At 39.8% G+C, this 13,262-nt stretch overlaps 24 non-coding genes and 4 pseudogenes across 24 annotated transcripts; all 28 read left to right on the plus strand.

The window, feature by feature from the left end:
• The first annotated feature begins 301 nt into the window (after positions 1-301).
• On the plus strand, positions 302-420 carry LOC146013873 (5S ribosomal RNA). Its single transcript, XR_014446838.1, has one exon. It is a non-coding gene; the product is annotated as a 5S ribosomal RNA (ribosomal RNA).
• A 345-nt stretch (positions 421-765) lies between these two features.
• Positions 766-884, plus strand: LOC146015717 (5S ribosomal RNA). Its single transcript, XR_014448630.1, has one exon. It is a non-coding gene; the product is annotated as a 5S ribosomal RNA (ribosomal RNA).
• A 345-nt stretch (positions 885-1,229) lies between these two features.
• On the plus strand, positions 1,230-1,348 carry LOC146013874 (5S ribosomal RNA). Its single transcript, XR_014446839.1, has one exon. It is a non-coding gene; the product is annotated as a 5S ribosomal RNA (ribosomal RNA).
• Positions 1,349-1,693: 345 nt separating this feature from the next.
• Positions 1,694-1,812, plus strand: LOC146010549 (5S ribosomal RNA; annotated as a pseudogene).
• Positions 1,813-2,158: 346 nt separating this feature from the next.
• On the plus strand, positions 2,159-2,277 carry LOC146013954 (5S ribosomal RNA). Its single transcript, XR_014446915.1, has one exon. It is a non-coding gene; the product is annotated as a 5S ribosomal RNA (ribosomal RNA).
• A 345-nt stretch (positions 2,278-2,622) lies between these two features.
• Positions 2,623-2,741, plus strand: LOC146015718 (5S ribosomal RNA). Its single transcript, XR_014448631.1, has one exon. It is a non-coding gene; the product is annotated as a 5S ribosomal RNA (ribosomal RNA).
• A 345-nt stretch (positions 2,742-3,086) lies between these two features.
• LOC146014153 (5S ribosomal RNA) lies at positions 3,087-3,205 on the plus strand. The gene has a single exon (XR_014447107.1). It is a non-coding gene; the product is annotated as a 5S ribosomal RNA (ribosomal RNA).
• A 345-nt stretch (positions 3,206-3,550) lies between these two features.
• LOC146013075 (5S ribosomal RNA) lies at positions 3,551-3,669 on the plus strand. The gene has a single exon (XR_014446061.1). It is a non-coding gene; the product is annotated as a 5S ribosomal RNA (ribosomal RNA).
• A 345-nt stretch (positions 3,670-4,014) lies between these two features.
• On the plus strand, positions 4,015-4,133 carry LOC146015719 (5S ribosomal RNA). Its single transcript, XR_014448632.1, has one exon. It is a non-coding gene; the product is annotated as a 5S ribosomal RNA (ribosomal RNA).
• Positions 4,134-4,478: 345 nt separating this feature from the next.
• LOC146013875 (5S ribosomal RNA) lies at positions 4,479-4,597 on the plus strand. The gene has a single exon (XR_014446840.1). It is a non-coding gene; the product is annotated as a 5S ribosomal RNA (ribosomal RNA).
• Positions 4,598-4,942: 345 nt separating this feature from the next.
• LOC146017583 (5S ribosomal RNA) lies at positions 4,943-5,061 on the plus strand. The gene has a single exon (XR_014450450.1). It is a non-coding gene; the product is annotated as a 5S ribosomal RNA (ribosomal RNA).
• Positions 5,062-5,407: 346 nt separating this feature from the next.
• LOC146015391 (5S ribosomal RNA) lies at positions 5,408-5,526 on the plus strand. The gene has a single exon (XR_014448314.1). It is a non-coding gene; the product is annotated as a 5S ribosomal RNA (ribosomal RNA).
• A 345-nt stretch (positions 5,527-5,871) lies between these two features.
• On the plus strand, positions 5,872-5,990 carry LOC146017328 (5S ribosomal RNA). Its single transcript, XR_014450205.1, has one exon. It is a non-coding gene; the product is annotated as a 5S ribosomal RNA (ribosomal RNA).
• A 345-nt stretch (positions 5,991-6,335) lies between these two features.
• On the plus strand, positions 6,336-6,454 carry LOC146014155 (5S ribosomal RNA). Its single transcript, XR_014447108.1, has one exon. It is a non-coding gene; the product is annotated as a 5S ribosomal RNA (ribosomal RNA).
• Positions 6,455-6,800: 346 nt separating this feature from the next.
• On the plus strand, positions 6,801-6,919 carry LOC146016316 (5S ribosomal RNA). Its single transcript, XR_014449212.1, has one exon. It is a non-coding gene; the product is annotated as a 5S ribosomal RNA (ribosomal RNA).
• A 345-nt stretch (positions 6,920-7,264) lies between these two features.
• LOC146015234 (5S ribosomal RNA) lies at positions 7,265-7,383 on the plus strand. Its single transcript, XR_014448162.1, has one exon. It is a non-coding gene; the product is annotated as a 5S ribosomal RNA (ribosomal RNA).
• A 345-nt stretch (positions 7,384-7,728) lies between these two features.
• LOC146010461 (5S ribosomal RNA) lies at positions 7,729-7,847 on the plus strand (annotated as a pseudogene).
• Positions 7,848-8,192: 345 nt separating this feature from the next.
• LOC146013876 (5S ribosomal RNA) lies at positions 8,193-8,311 on the plus strand. The gene has a single exon (XR_014446841.1). It is a non-coding gene; the product is annotated as a 5S ribosomal RNA (ribosomal RNA).
• Positions 8,312-8,656: 345 nt separating this feature from the next.
• On the plus strand, positions 8,657-8,775 carry LOC146015819 (5S ribosomal RNA). The gene has a single exon (XR_014448728.1). It is a non-coding gene; the product is annotated as a 5S ribosomal RNA (ribosomal RNA).
• A 347-nt stretch (positions 8,776-9,122) lies between these two features.
• Positions 9,123-9,241, plus strand: LOC146014379 (5S ribosomal RNA). The gene has a single exon (XR_014447332.1). It is a non-coding gene; the product is annotated as a 5S ribosomal RNA (ribosomal RNA).
• Positions 9,242-9,586: 345 nt separating this feature from the next.
• LOC146014156 (5S ribosomal RNA) lies at positions 9,587-9,705 on the plus strand. The gene has a single exon (XR_014447109.1). It is a non-coding gene; the product is annotated as a 5S ribosomal RNA (ribosomal RNA).
• Positions 9,706-10,050: 345 nt separating this feature from the next.
• Positions 10,051-10,169, plus strand: LOC146014158 (5S ribosomal RNA). Its single transcript, XR_014447111.1, has one exon. It is a non-coding gene; the product is annotated as a 5S ribosomal RNA (ribosomal RNA).
• Positions 10,170-10,514: 345 nt separating this feature from the next.
• Positions 10,515-10,633, plus strand: LOC146013452 (5S ribosomal RNA). Its single transcript, XR_014446428.1, has one exon. It is a non-coding gene; the product is annotated as a 5S ribosomal RNA (ribosomal RNA).
• A 345-nt stretch (positions 10,634-10,978) lies between these two features.
• LOC146010462 (5S ribosomal RNA) lies at positions 10,979-11,097 on the plus strand (annotated as a pseudogene).
• Positions 11,098-11,442: 345 nt separating this feature from the next.
• LOC146013879 (5S ribosomal RNA) lies at positions 11,443-11,561 on the plus strand. Its single transcript, XR_014446843.1, has one exon. It is a non-coding gene; the product is annotated as a 5S ribosomal RNA (ribosomal RNA).
• A 345-nt stretch (positions 11,562-11,906) lies between these two features.
• LOC146010971 (5S ribosomal RNA) lies at positions 11,907-12,025 on the plus strand (annotated as a pseudogene).
• Positions 12,026-12,370: 345 nt separating this feature from the next.
• On the plus strand, positions 12,371-12,489 carry LOC146013880 (5S ribosomal RNA). The gene has a single exon (XR_014446844.1). It is a non-coding gene; the product is annotated as a 5S ribosomal RNA (ribosomal RNA).
• A 345-nt stretch (positions 12,490-12,834) lies between these two features.
• Positions 12,835-12,953, plus strand: LOC146013881 (5S ribosomal RNA). Its single transcript, XR_014446845.1, has one exon. It is a non-coding gene; the product is annotated as a 5S ribosomal RNA (ribosomal RNA).
• The last annotated feature ends 309 nt before the right edge of the window (positions 12,954-13,262 follow it).

Here is a 13,262-nt window from a genome sequence, read left to right on the forward strand (position 1 = left end):
ATTGGAAACTTTTTCTTTTTATTGCCAGCACAGACATTTGGAAGAGGTCAAACAGACACAATAGCCATCACCTAAAGACTTACCACACTGTTTAGGCCCAATTCCAACTGCTTTTGGCAGCTAAACAGTGTTGAGCCTCTTTTGTAGTTTAATTTAAGACCCCCTGCTAATATCATGTCCTGTAGGTCTTTTTACATTACCAACACATGATTTTTTTCAGTAAGCCAATACAGTTAGGAAACTTTTTTATTAGCTTACCTACTGATAGAAGTAGAAGAGGGCAAAAAAGTGCCTGTATTTCACCTACAGCCATACCACATTGGATAGGCCCAATCTCGTCTGATCTTGGAAGCTAAGCAGTGTTGGGCCTGGTTAGTACTTGGGTGGGAGACCACATGGGAACACCAGGTGCTGTAGGTTTTTTCACATTACTGGCAAATTGTTTTTATTCTCTAGCTATTTAAATTGGAAACTTTTTCTTTTTATTGCCAGTACAGACATTTGGAAGAGGTCAAACAGACACAATAGCCATCACCTAAAGACTTACCACACTGTTTAGGCCCAATTCCAACTGCTTTTGGCAGCTAAACAGTGTTGAGCCTCTTTAGTAGTTTAATTTAAGACCCCCTGCTAATATCATGTCCTGTAGGTCTTTTTACATTACCAACACATGATTTTTTTCAGTAAGCCAATACAGTTAGGAAACTTTTTTATTAGCTTACCTGGTGATAGAAGTAGAAGAGGGCAAAAAATTGCCCATATTTCACCTACAGCCATACCACATTGGATAGGCCCAATCTCGTCTGTTCTTGGAAGCTAAGCAGTGTTGGGCCTGGTTAGTACTTGGGTGGGAGACCACATGGGAACACCAGGTGCTGTAGGTTTTTTCACATTACAAGCAAATTGTTTTTATTCTCTAGCTATTTATATTGGAAACTTTTTCTTTTTATTGCCAGCACAGACATTTGGAAGAGGTCAAACAGACACAATAGCCATCACCTAAAGACTTACCACACTGTTTAGGCCCAATTCTAACTGCTTTTGGCAGCTAAACAGTGTTGAGCCTCTTTAGTAGTTTAATTTAAGACCCCCTGCTAATATCATGTCCTGTAGGTCTTTTTACATTACCAACACATGATTTTTTTCAGTAAGCCAATACAGTTAGGAAACTTTTGTATTAGCTTACCTGGTGATAGAAGTAGAAGAGGGCAAAAAAGTGCCTTTAACTCACCTACAGCCATACCACATTGGATAGGCCCAATCTCGTCTGATCTTGGAAGCTAAGCAGTGTTGGGCCTGGTTAGTACTTGGGTGGGAGACCACATGGGAACACCAGGTGCTGTAGGTTTTTTCACATTACTGGCAAATTGTTTTTATTCTCTAGCTATTTAAATAGGAAACTTTATCTTTTTATTGCCAGCACAGACATTTGGAAGAGGTCAAACAGACACAATAGCCATCACCTAAAGACTTACCAAACTGTTTAGGCCCAATTCCAACTGCTTTTGGCAGCTAAACAGTGTTGGGCCTCTTTAGTAGTTTAATTTAAGACTCCCTGCTAATATCATGTCCTGTAGGTCTTTTTACATTACCAACACATGATTTTTTTCAGTAAGCCAATACAGTTAGGAAACTTTTTTATTAGCTTACCTGGTGATAGAAGTAGAAGAGGGCAAAAAAGTGCCTGTATCTCACATACAGCCATAACACATTGGATAGGCCCAATCTCGTCTGATCTTGGAAGCTAAGCAGTGTTGGGCCTGGTTAGTACTTGGGTGGGAGACCACATGGGAACACCAGGTGCTGTAGGTTTTTTCACATTACAGTCAAATTGTTTTTATTCTCTAGCTATTTAAATTGGAAACTTTTTCTTTTTATTGCCAGTACAGACATTTGGAAGAGGTCAAACAGACACAATAGCCATCACCTAAAGACTTGCCACACTGTTTAGGCCCAATTCCAACTGCTTTTGGCAGCTAAACAGTGTTGAGCCTGTTTAGTAGTTTAATTTAAGACCCCCTGCTAATATCATGTCCTGTAGGTCTTTTTACTTTACCAACACATGATTTTTTTCAGTAAGCCAATACAGTTAGGAAACTTTTGTATTAGCTTACCTGGTGATAGAAGTAGAAGAGGGCAAAAAAAGTGCCTGTATCTCACCTACAGCCATACCACATTGGATAGGCCCAATCTCGTCTGATCTTGGAAGCTAAGCAGTGCTGGGCCTGGTTAGTACTTGGGTGGGAGACCACCTGGGAACACCAGGTGCTGTAGGTTTTTTCACATTACTGGCAAATTGTTTTTATTCTCTAGCTATATATATATGAAACTTTTTCTTTTTATTGCCAGCACAGACATTTGGAAGAGGTCAAACAGACACACTAGCCATCACCTAAAGACTTACCACACTGTTTCGGCTCAATTCCAACTGCTTTTGGCAGCTAAACAGTGTTGAGCCTCTTTTGTAGTTTAATTTAAGACCCCCTTCTAATATCATGTCCTGTAGGTCTTTTTACATTTCCAACACATGATTTTTTTCAGTAAGCCAATACAGTTAGGAAACTTTTTTATTAGCTTACCTGGTGATAGAAGTAGAAGAGGGCAAAAAATTGCCCATATTTCACCTACAGCCATACCACATTGGATAGGCCCAATCTCGTCTGTTCTTGGAAGCTAAGCAGTGTTGGGCCTGGTTAGTACTTGGGTGGGAGACCACATGGGAACACCAGGTGCTGTAGGTTTTTTCACATTACTGGCAAATTGTTTTTATTCTCTAGCTATTTAAATTGGAAACTTTTTCTTTTTATTGCCAGCACAGACATTTGGAAGAGGTCAAACAGACATAATAGCCATCACCTAAAGACTTACCACACTGTTTAGGCCCAATTCCAACTGCTTTTGGCAGCTAAACAGTGTTGAGCCTCTTTTGTAGTTTAATTTAAGACCCCCTGCTAATATCATGTCCTGTAGGTCTTTTTACATTACCAACACATGATTTTTTTCAGTAAGCCAATACAGTTAGGAAACTTTTTTATTAGCTTACCTTGTGATAGAAGTAGAAGAGGGCAAAAAAGTGCCTGTATCTCACCTACAGTCATACCACATTGGATAGGCCCAATCTCGTCTGATCTTGGAAGCTAAGCAGTGTTGGGCCTGGTTAGTACTTGGGTGGGAGACCACATGGGAACACCAGGTGCTGTAGGTTTTTTCACATTACTGGCAAATTGTTTTTATTCTCTAGCTATTTAAATAGGAAACTTTTTCTTTTTATTGCCAGCACAGACATTTGGAAGAGGTCAAACAGACACAATAGCCATCACCTAAAGACTTACCACACTGTTTAGGCCCAATTCCAACTGCTTTTGGCAGCTAAACAGTGTTGATCCTCTTTAGTAGTTTAATTTAAGACCCCCTGCTAATATCATGTCCTGTAGGTCTTTTTACATTACCAACACATGATTTTTTTCAGTAAGCCAATACAGTTAGGAAACTTTTTTATTAGCTTACCTGGTGATAGAAGTAGAAGAGGGCAAAAAAGTGCCTGTATCTCACCTACAGCCATACCACATTGGATAGGCCCAATCTCATCTGATCTTGGAAGCTAAGCAGTGTTGGGCCTGGTTAGTACTTGGGTGGGAGACCACATGGGAACACCAGGTGCTGTAGGTTTTTTCACATTACAGGCAAATTGTTTTTATTCTCTAGCTATTTAAATTGGAAACTTTTTCTTTTTATTGCCAGTACAGACATTTGGAAGAGGTCAAACAGACACAATAGCCATCACCTAAAGACTTACCACACTGTTTAGGCCCAATTCCAACTGCTTTTGGCAGCTAAACAGTGTTGAGCCTCTTTAGTAGTTTAATTTAAGACCCCCTGCTAATATCATGTCCTGTAGGTCTTTTTACATTACCAACACATGATTTTTTTCAGTAAGCCAATACAGTTAGGAAACTTTTGTATTAGCTTACCTGGTGATAGAAGTAGAAGAGGGCAAAAAATTGCCCATATTTCACCTACAGCCATACCACATTGGATAGGCCCAATCTCGTCTGTTCTTGGAAGCTAAGCAGTGTTGGGCCTGGTTAGTACTTGGGTGGGAGACCACATGGGAACACCAGGTGCTGTAGGTTTTTTCACATTACAAGCAAATTGTTTTTATTCTCTAGCTATTTATATTGGAAACTTTTTCTTTTTATTGCCAGCACAGACATTTGGAAGAGGTCAAACAGACACAATAGCCATCACCTAAAGACTTACCACACTGTTTAGGCTCAATTCCAACTGCTTTTGGCAGCTAAACAGTGTTGAGCCTCTTTTGTAGTTTAATTTAAGACCCCCTGCTAATATCATGTCCTGTAGGTCTTTTTACATTACCAACACATGATTTTTTTCAGTAAGCCAATACAGTTAGGAAACTTTTGTATTAGCTTACCTGGTGATAGAAGTAGAAGAGGGCAAAAAAGTGGCTTTAACTCACCTACAGCCATACCACATTGGATAGGCCCAATCTCGTCTGATCTTGGAAGCTAAGCAGTGTTGGGCCTGGTTAGTACTTGGGTGGGAGACCACATGGGAACACCAGGTGCTGTAGGTTTTTTCACATTACTGGCAAATTGTTTTTATTCTCTAGCTATTTAAGTAGGAAACTTTTTCTTTTTATTGCCAGCACAGACATTTGGAAGAGGTCAAACAGACACAATAGCCATCACCTAAAGACTTACCAAACTGTTTAGGCCCAATTCCGACTGCTTTTGGCAGCTAAACAGTGTTGGGCCTCTTTAGTAGTTTAATTTAAGACTCCCTGCTAATATCATGTCCTGTAGGTCTTTTTACATTACCAACACATGATTTTTTTCAGTAAGCCAATACAGTTAGGAAACTTTTTTATTAGCTTACCTGGTGATAGAAGTAGAAGAGGGCAAAAAAGTGCCTGTATCTCACATACAGCCATACCACATTGGATAGGCCCAATCTCGTCTGATCTTGGAAGCTAAGCAGTGTTGGGCCTGGTTAGTACTTGGGTGGGAGACCACATGGGAACACCAAGTGCTGTAGGTTTTTTCACATTACAGTCAAATTGTTTTTATTCTCTAGCTATTTAAATTGGAAACTTTTTCTTTTTATTGCCAGTACAGACATTTGGAAGAGGTCAAACAGACACAATAGCCATCACCTAAAGACTTGCCACACTGTTTAGGCCCAATTCCAACTGCTTTTGGCAGCTAAACAGTGTTGAGCCTGTTTAGTAGTTTAATTTAAGACCCCCTGCTAATATCATGTCCTGTAGGTCTTTTTACTTTACCAACACATGATTTTTTTCAGTAAGCCAATACAGTTAGGAAACTTTTGTATTAGCTTACCTGGTGATAGAAGTAGAAGAGGGCAAAAAAAGTGCCTGTATCTCACCTACAGCCATACCACATTGGATAGGCCCAATCTCGTCTGATCTTGGAAGCTAAGCAGTGCTGGGCCTGGTTAGTACTTGGGTGGGAGACCACCTGGGAACACCAGGTGCTGTAGGGTTTTTCACATTACTGGCAAATTGTTTTTATTCTCTAGCTATATATATATAAAACTTTTTCTTTTTATTGCCAGCACAGACATTTGGAAGAGGTCAAACAGACACACTAGCCATCACCTAAAGACTTACCACACTGTTTCGGCTCAATTCCAACTGCTTTTGGCAGCTAAACAGTGTTGAGCCTCTTTTGTAGTTTAATTTAAGACCCCCTTCTAATATCATGTCCTGTAGGTCTTTTTACATTACCAACACATGATTTTTTTCAGTAAGCCAATACAGTTAGGAAACTTTTGTATTAGCTTACCTGGTGATAGAAGTAGAAGAGGGCAAAAAAGTGCCTGTATCTCAACTACAGCCATACCACATTGGATAGGCCCAATCTCGTCTGATCTTGGAAGCTAAGCAGTGTTGGGCCTGGTTAGTACTTGGGTGGGAGACCACATGGGAACACCAGGTGCGGTAGGTTTTTTCACATTACTGGCAAATTGTTTTTATTCTCTAGCTATTTAAATTGGAAACTTTTTCTTTTTATTGCCAGTACAGACATTTGGAAGAGGTCAAACAGACATAATAGCCATCACCTAAAGACTTACCACACTGTTTAGGCCCAATTCCAACTGCTTTTGGCAGCTAAACAGTGTTGAGCCTCTTTTGTAGTTTAATTTAAGACCCCCTGCTAATATCATGTCCTGTAGGTCTTTTTACATTACCAACACATGATTTTTTTCAGTAAGCCAATACAGTTAGGAAACTTTTTTATTAGCTTACCTTGTGATAGAAGTAGAAGAGGGCAAAAAAGTGCCTGTATCTCACCTACAGTCATACCACATTGGATAGGCCCAATCTCGTCTGATCTTGGAAGCTAAGCAGTGTTGGGCCTGGTTAGTACTTGGGTGGGAGACCACATGGGAACACCAGGTGCTGTAGGTTTTTTCACATTACAGTCAAATTGTTTTTATTCTCTAGCTATTTAAATTGGAAACTTTTTCTTTTTATTGCCAGTACAGACATTTGGAAGAGGTCAAACAGACACAATAGCCATCACCTAAAGACTTGCCACACTGTTTAGGCCCAATTCCAACTGCTTTTGGCAGCTAAACAGTGTTGAGCCTGTTTAGTAGTTTAATTTAAGACCCCCTGCTAATATCATGTCCTGTAGGTCTTTTTACTTTACCAACACATGATTTTTTTCAGTAAGCCAATACAGTTAGGAAACTTTTGTATTAGCTTACCTGGTGATAGAAGTAGAAGAGGGCAAAAAAAGTGCCTGTATCTCACCTACAGACATACCACATTGGATAGGCCCAATCTCGTCTGATCTTGGAAGCTAAGCAGTGCTGGGCCTGGTTAGTACTTGGGTGGGAGACCACCTGGGAACACCAGGTGCTGTAGGTTTTTTCACATTACTGGCAAATTGTTTTTATTCTCTAGCTATATATATATGAAACTTTTTCTTTTTATTGCCAGCACAGACATTTGGAAGAGGTCAAACAGACACACTAGCCATCACCTAAAGACTTACCACACTGTTTCGGCTCAATTCCAACTGCTTTTGGCAGCTAAACAGTGTTGAGCCTCTTTTGTAGTTTAATTTAAGACCCCCTTCTAATATCATGTCCTGTAGGTCTTTTTACATTACCAACACATGATTTTTTTCAGTAAGCCAATACAGTTAGGAAACTTTTGTATTAGCTTACCTGGTGATAGAAGTAGAAGAGGGCAAAAAAGTGCCTGTATCTCAACTACAGCCATACCACATTGGATAGGCCCAATCTCGTCTGATCTTGGAAGCTAAGCAGTGTTGGGCCTGGTTAGTACTTGGGTGGGAGACCACATGGGAACACCAGGTGCTGTAGGTTTTTTCACATTACTGGCAAATTGTTTTTATTCTCTAGCTATTTAAATTGGAAACTTTTTCTTTTTATTGCCAGTACAGACATTTGGAAGAGGTCAAACAGACATAATAGCCATCACCTAAAGACTTACCACACTGTTTAGGCCCAATTCCAACTGCTTTTGGCAGCTAAACAGTGTTGAGCCTCTTTTGTAGTTTAATTTAAGACCCCCTGCTAATATCATGTCCTGTAGGTCTTTTTACATTACCAACACATGATTTTTTTCAGTAATCCAATACAGTTAGCAAACTTTTTTATTAGCTTACCTGGTGATAGAAGTAGAAGAGGGCAAAAAAGTGCCTGTATCTCACCTACAGCCATACCACATTGGATAGGCCCAATCTCGTCTGTTCTTGGAAGCTAAGCAGTGTTGGGCCTGGTTAGTAATTGGGTGGGAGACCACATGGGAACACCAGGTGCTGTAGGTTTTTTCACATTACAGGCAAATTGTTTTTATTCTCTAGCTATTTATATTGGAAACTTTTTCTTTTTATTGCCAGCACAGACATTTGGAAGAGGTCAAACAGACACAATAGCCATCACCTAAAGACTTACCACACTGTTTAGGCTCAATTCCAACTGCTTTTGGCAGCTAAACAGTGTTGAGCCTCTTTTGTAGTTTAATTTAAGACCCCCTGCTAATATCATGTCCTGTAGGTCTTTTTACATTACCAACACATGATTTTTTTCAGTAAGCCAATACAGTTAGGAAACTTTTGTATTAGCTTACCTGGTGATAGAAGTAGAAGAGGGCAAAAAAGTGCCTGTATCTCACCTACAGCCATACCACATTGGATAGGCCCAATCTCGTCTGATCTTGGAAGCTAAGCAGTGTTGGGCCTGGTTAGTACTTGGGTGGGAGACCACATGGGAACACCAGGTGCTGTAGGTTTTTTCACATTACTGGCAAATTGTTTTTATTCTCTAGCTATTTAAATAGGAAACTTTTTCTTTTTATTGCCAGCACAGACATTTGGAAGAGGTCAAACAGACACAATAGCCATCACCTAAAGACTTACCACACTGTTTAGGCCCAATTCCAACTGCTTTTGGCAGCTAAACAGTGTTGGGCCTCTTTAGTAGTTTAATTTAAGACTCCCTGCTAATATCATGTCCTGTAGGTCTTTTTACATTACCAACACATGATTTTTTTCAGTAAGCCAATACAGTTAGGAAACTTTTTTATTAGCTTACCTGGTGATAGAAGTAGAAGAGGGCAAAAAAGTGCCTGTATCTCACCTACAGCCATACCACATTGGATAGGCCCAATCTCGTCTGATCTTGGAAGCTAAGCAGTGTTGGGCCTGGTTAGTACTTGGGTGGGAGACCACATGGAAACACCAGGTGCTGTAGGTTTTTTCACATTACAGGCAAATTGTTTTTATTCTCTATCTATTTAAATTGGAAACTTTTTCTTTTTATTGCCAGTACAGACATTTGGAAGAGGTCAAACAGACACAATAGCCATCACCTAAAGACTTACCACACTGTTTAGGCCCAATTCCAACTGCTTTTGGCAGCTAAACAGTGTTGAGCCTGTTTAGTAGTTTAATTTAAGACCCTCTGCTAATATCATGTCCTGTAGGTCTTTTTACATTACCAACACATGATTTTTTTTTAAGTAAGCCAATACAGTTAGGAAACTTTTTTATTAGCTTACCTGGTGATAGAAGTAGCAGAGGGCAAAAAAGTGCCTGTATCTCACCTACAGCCATACCACATTGGATAGGCCCAATCTCGTCTGATCTTGGAAGCTAAGCAGTGTTGGGCCTGGTTAGTACTTGGGTGGGAGTCCACCTGGGAACACCAGGTGCTGTAGGTTTTTTCACATTACTGGCAAATTGTTTTTATTCTCTAGCTATTTAAATTGGAAACTTTTTCTTTTTATTGCCAGCACAGACATTTTGAAGAGGTCAAACAGACACAATAGCCATCACCTAAAGACTTACCACACTGTTTAGGCTCAATTCCAACTGCTTTTGGCAGCTAAACAGTGTTGAGCCTCTTTTGTAGTTTAATTTAAGACCCCCTTCTAATATCATGTCCTGTAGGTCTTTTTACATTACCAACACATGATTTTTTTCAGTAAGCCAATACAGTTAGGAAACTTTTTTATTAGCTTACCTTGTGATAGAAGTAGAAGAGGGCAAAAAAGTGCCTGTATCTCACCTACAGTCATACCACATTGGATAGGCCCAATCTCGTCTGATCTTGGAAGCTAAGCAGTGTTGGGCCTGGTTAGTACTTGGGTGGGAGACCACATGGGAACACCAGGTGCTGTAGGTTTTTTCACATTACTGGCAAATTGTTTTTATTCTCTAGCTATTTAAATTGGAAACTTTTTCTTTTTATTGCCAGTACAGACATTTGGAAGAGGTCAAACAGACATAATAGCCATCACCTAAAGACTTACCACACTGTTTAGGCCCAATTCCAACTGCTTTTGGCAGCTAAACAGTGTTGAGCCTCTTTTGTAGTTTAATTTAAGACCCCCTGCTAATATCATGTCCTGTAGGTCTTTTTACATTACCAACACATGATTTTTTTCAGTAAGCCAATACAGTTAGGAAACTTTTTTATTAGCTTACCTTGTGATAGAAGTAGAAGAGGGCAAAAAAGTGCCTGTATCTCACCTACAGTCATACCACATTGGATAGGCCCAATCTCGTCTGATCTTGGAAGCTAAGCAGTGTTGGGCCTGGTTAGTACTTGGGTGGGAGACCACATGGGAACACCAGGTGCTGTAGGTTTTTTCACATTACTGGCAAATTGTTTTTATTCTCTAGCTATTTAAATTTGAAACTTTTTCTTTTTATTGCCAGTACAGACATTTGGAAGAGGTCAAACAGACACAATAGCCATCACCTAAAGACTTACCACACTGTTTAGGCCCAATTCCAACTGCTTTTGGCAGCTAAACAGTGTTGAGCCTCTTTAGTAGTTTAATTTAAGACCCCCTGCTAATATCATGTCCTGTAGGTCTTTTTACATTACCAACACATGATTTTTTTCAGTAAGCCAATACAGTTAGGAAACTTTTTTATTAGCTTACCTGGTGATAGAAGTAGAAGAGGGCAAAAAAGTGCTTGTATCTCACCTACAGCCATACCACATTGGATAGGCCCAATCTCGTCTGATCTTGGAAGCTAAGCAGTGTTGGGCCTGGGTAGTACTTGGGTGGGAGACCACATGGGAACACCAGGTGCTGTAGGTTTTTTCACATTACAGGCAAATTGTTTTTATTCTCTAGCTATTTAAATTGGAAACTTTTTCTTTTTATTGCCAGTACAGACATTTGGAAGAGGTCAAACAGACACAATAGCCATCACCTAAAGACTTACCACACTGTTTAGGCCCAATTCCAACTGCTTTTGGCAGCTAAACAGTGTTGAGCCTCTTTAGTAGTTTAATTTAAGACCCCCTGCTAATATCATGTCCTGTAGGTCTTTTTACATTACCAACACATGATTTTTTTCAGTAAGCCAATACAGTTAGGAAACTTTTTTATTAGCTTACCTGGTGATAGAAGTAGAAGAGGGCAAAAAAGTGCCTGTATTACACCTACAGCCATACCACATTGGATAGGCCCAATCTCGTCTGTTCTTGGAAGCTAAGCAGTGTTGGGCCTGGTTAGTAATTGGGTGGGAGACCACATGGGAACACCAGGTGCTGTAGGTTTTTTCACATTACAGGCAAATTGTTTTTATTCTCTAGCTATTTATATTGGAAACTTTTTCTTTTTATTGCCAGCACAGACATTTGGAAGAGGTCAAACAGACACAATAGCCATCACCTAAAGACTTACCACACTGTTTAGGCTCAATTCCAACTGCTTTTGGCAGCTAAACAGTGTTGAGCCTCTTTTGTAGTTTAATTTAAGATCCCCTGCTAATATCATGTCCTGTAGGTCTTTTTACATTACCAACACATGATTTTTTTCAGTAAGCCAATACAGTTAGGAAACTTTTGTATTAGCTTACCTGGTGATAGAAGTAGAAGAGGGCAAAAAAGTGGCTTTAACTCACCTACAGCCATACCACATTGGATAGGCCCAATCTCGTCTGATCTTGGAAGCTAAGCAGTGTTGGGCCTGGTTAGTACTTGGGTGGGAGACCACATGGGAACACCAGGTGCTGTAGGTTTTTTCACATTACTGGCAAATTGTTTTTATTCTCTAGCTATTTAAATTGGAAACTTTTTCTTTTTATTGCCAGTACAGACATTTGGAAGAGGTCAAACAGACACAATAGCCATCACATAAAGACTTACCACACTGTTTAGGCCCAATTCCAACTGCTTTTGGCAGCTAAACAGTGTTGAGCCTCTTTAGTAGTTTAATTTAAGACCCCCTGCTAATATCATGTCCTGTAGGTCTTTTTACATTACCAACACATGATTTTTTTCAGTAATCCAATACAGTTAGCAAACTTTTTTATTAGCTTACCTGGTGATAGAAGTAGAAGAGGGCAAAAAAGTGCCTGTATCTCACCTACAGCCATACCACATTGGATAGGCCCAATCTCGTCTGTTCTTGGAAGCTAAGCAGTGTTGGGCCTGGTTAGTAATTGGGTGGGAGACCACATGGGAACACCAGGTGCTGTAGTTTTTTTCACATTACTGGCAAATTGTTTTTATTCTCTAGCTATATATATATGAAACTTTTTCTTTTTATTGCCAGCACAGACATTTGGAAGAGGTGAAACAGACACACTAGCCATCACCTAAAGACTTACCACACTGTTTCGGCTCAATTCCAACTGCTTTTGGCAGCTAAACAGTGTTGAGCCTCTTTTGTAGTTTAATTTAAGACCCCCTGCTAATATCATGTCCTGTAGGTCTTTTTACATTACCAACACATGATTTTTTTCAGTAAGCCAATACAGTTAGGAAACTTTTGTATTAGCTTACCTGGTGATAGAAGTAGAAGAGTGCAAAAAAGTGCCTGTATCTCACCTACAGCCATACCACATTGGATAGGCCCAATCTCGTCTGATCTTGGAAGCTAAGCAGTGTTGGGCCTGGTTAGTACTTGGGTGGGAGACCACATGGGAACACCAGGTGCTGTAGGTTTTTTCACATTACTGGCAAATTGTTTTTATTCTCTAGCTATTTAAATTTGAAACTTTTTCTTTTTATTGCCAGTACAGACATTTGGAAGAGGTCAAACAGACACAATAGCCATCACCTAAAGACTTACCACACTGTTTAGGCCCAATTCCAACTGCTTTTGGCAGCTAAACAGTGTTGAGCCTCTTTAGTAGTTTAATTTAAGACCCCCTGCTAATATCATGTCCTGTAGGTCTTTTTACATTACCAACACATGATTTTTTTCAGTAAGCCAATACAGTTAGGAAACTTTTTTATTAGCTTACCTGGTGATAGAAGTAGAAGAGGGCAAAAAAGTGCTTGTATCTCACCTACAGCCATACCACATTGGATAGGCCCAATCTCGTCTGATCTTGGAAGCTAAGCAGTGTTGGGCCTGGTTAGTACTTGGGTGGGAGACCACATGGGAACACCAGGTGCTGTAGGTTTTTTCACATTACAGGCAAATTGTTTTTATTCTCTAGCTATTTAAATTGGAAACTTTTTCTTTTTATTGCCAGTACAGACATTTGGAAGAGGTCAAACAGACACAATAGCCATCACCTAAAGACTTACCACACTGTTTAGGCCCAATTCCAACTGCTTTTGGCAGCTAAACAGTGTTGAGCCTCTTTAGTAGTTTAATTTAAGACCCCCTGCTAATATCATGTCCTGTAGGTCTTTTTACATTACCAACACATGATTTTTTTCAGTAAGCCAATACAGTTAGGAAACTTTTTTATTAGCTTACCTGGTGA

Source organism: Crinia signifera, chromosome 6 (assembly GCF_055691185.1).
Source record: "Crinia signifera chromosome 6, ASM5569118v1, whole genome shotgun sequence".
NCBI lineage: Eukaryota > Metazoa > Chordata > Amphibia > Anura > Myobatrachidae > Crinia > Crinia signifera.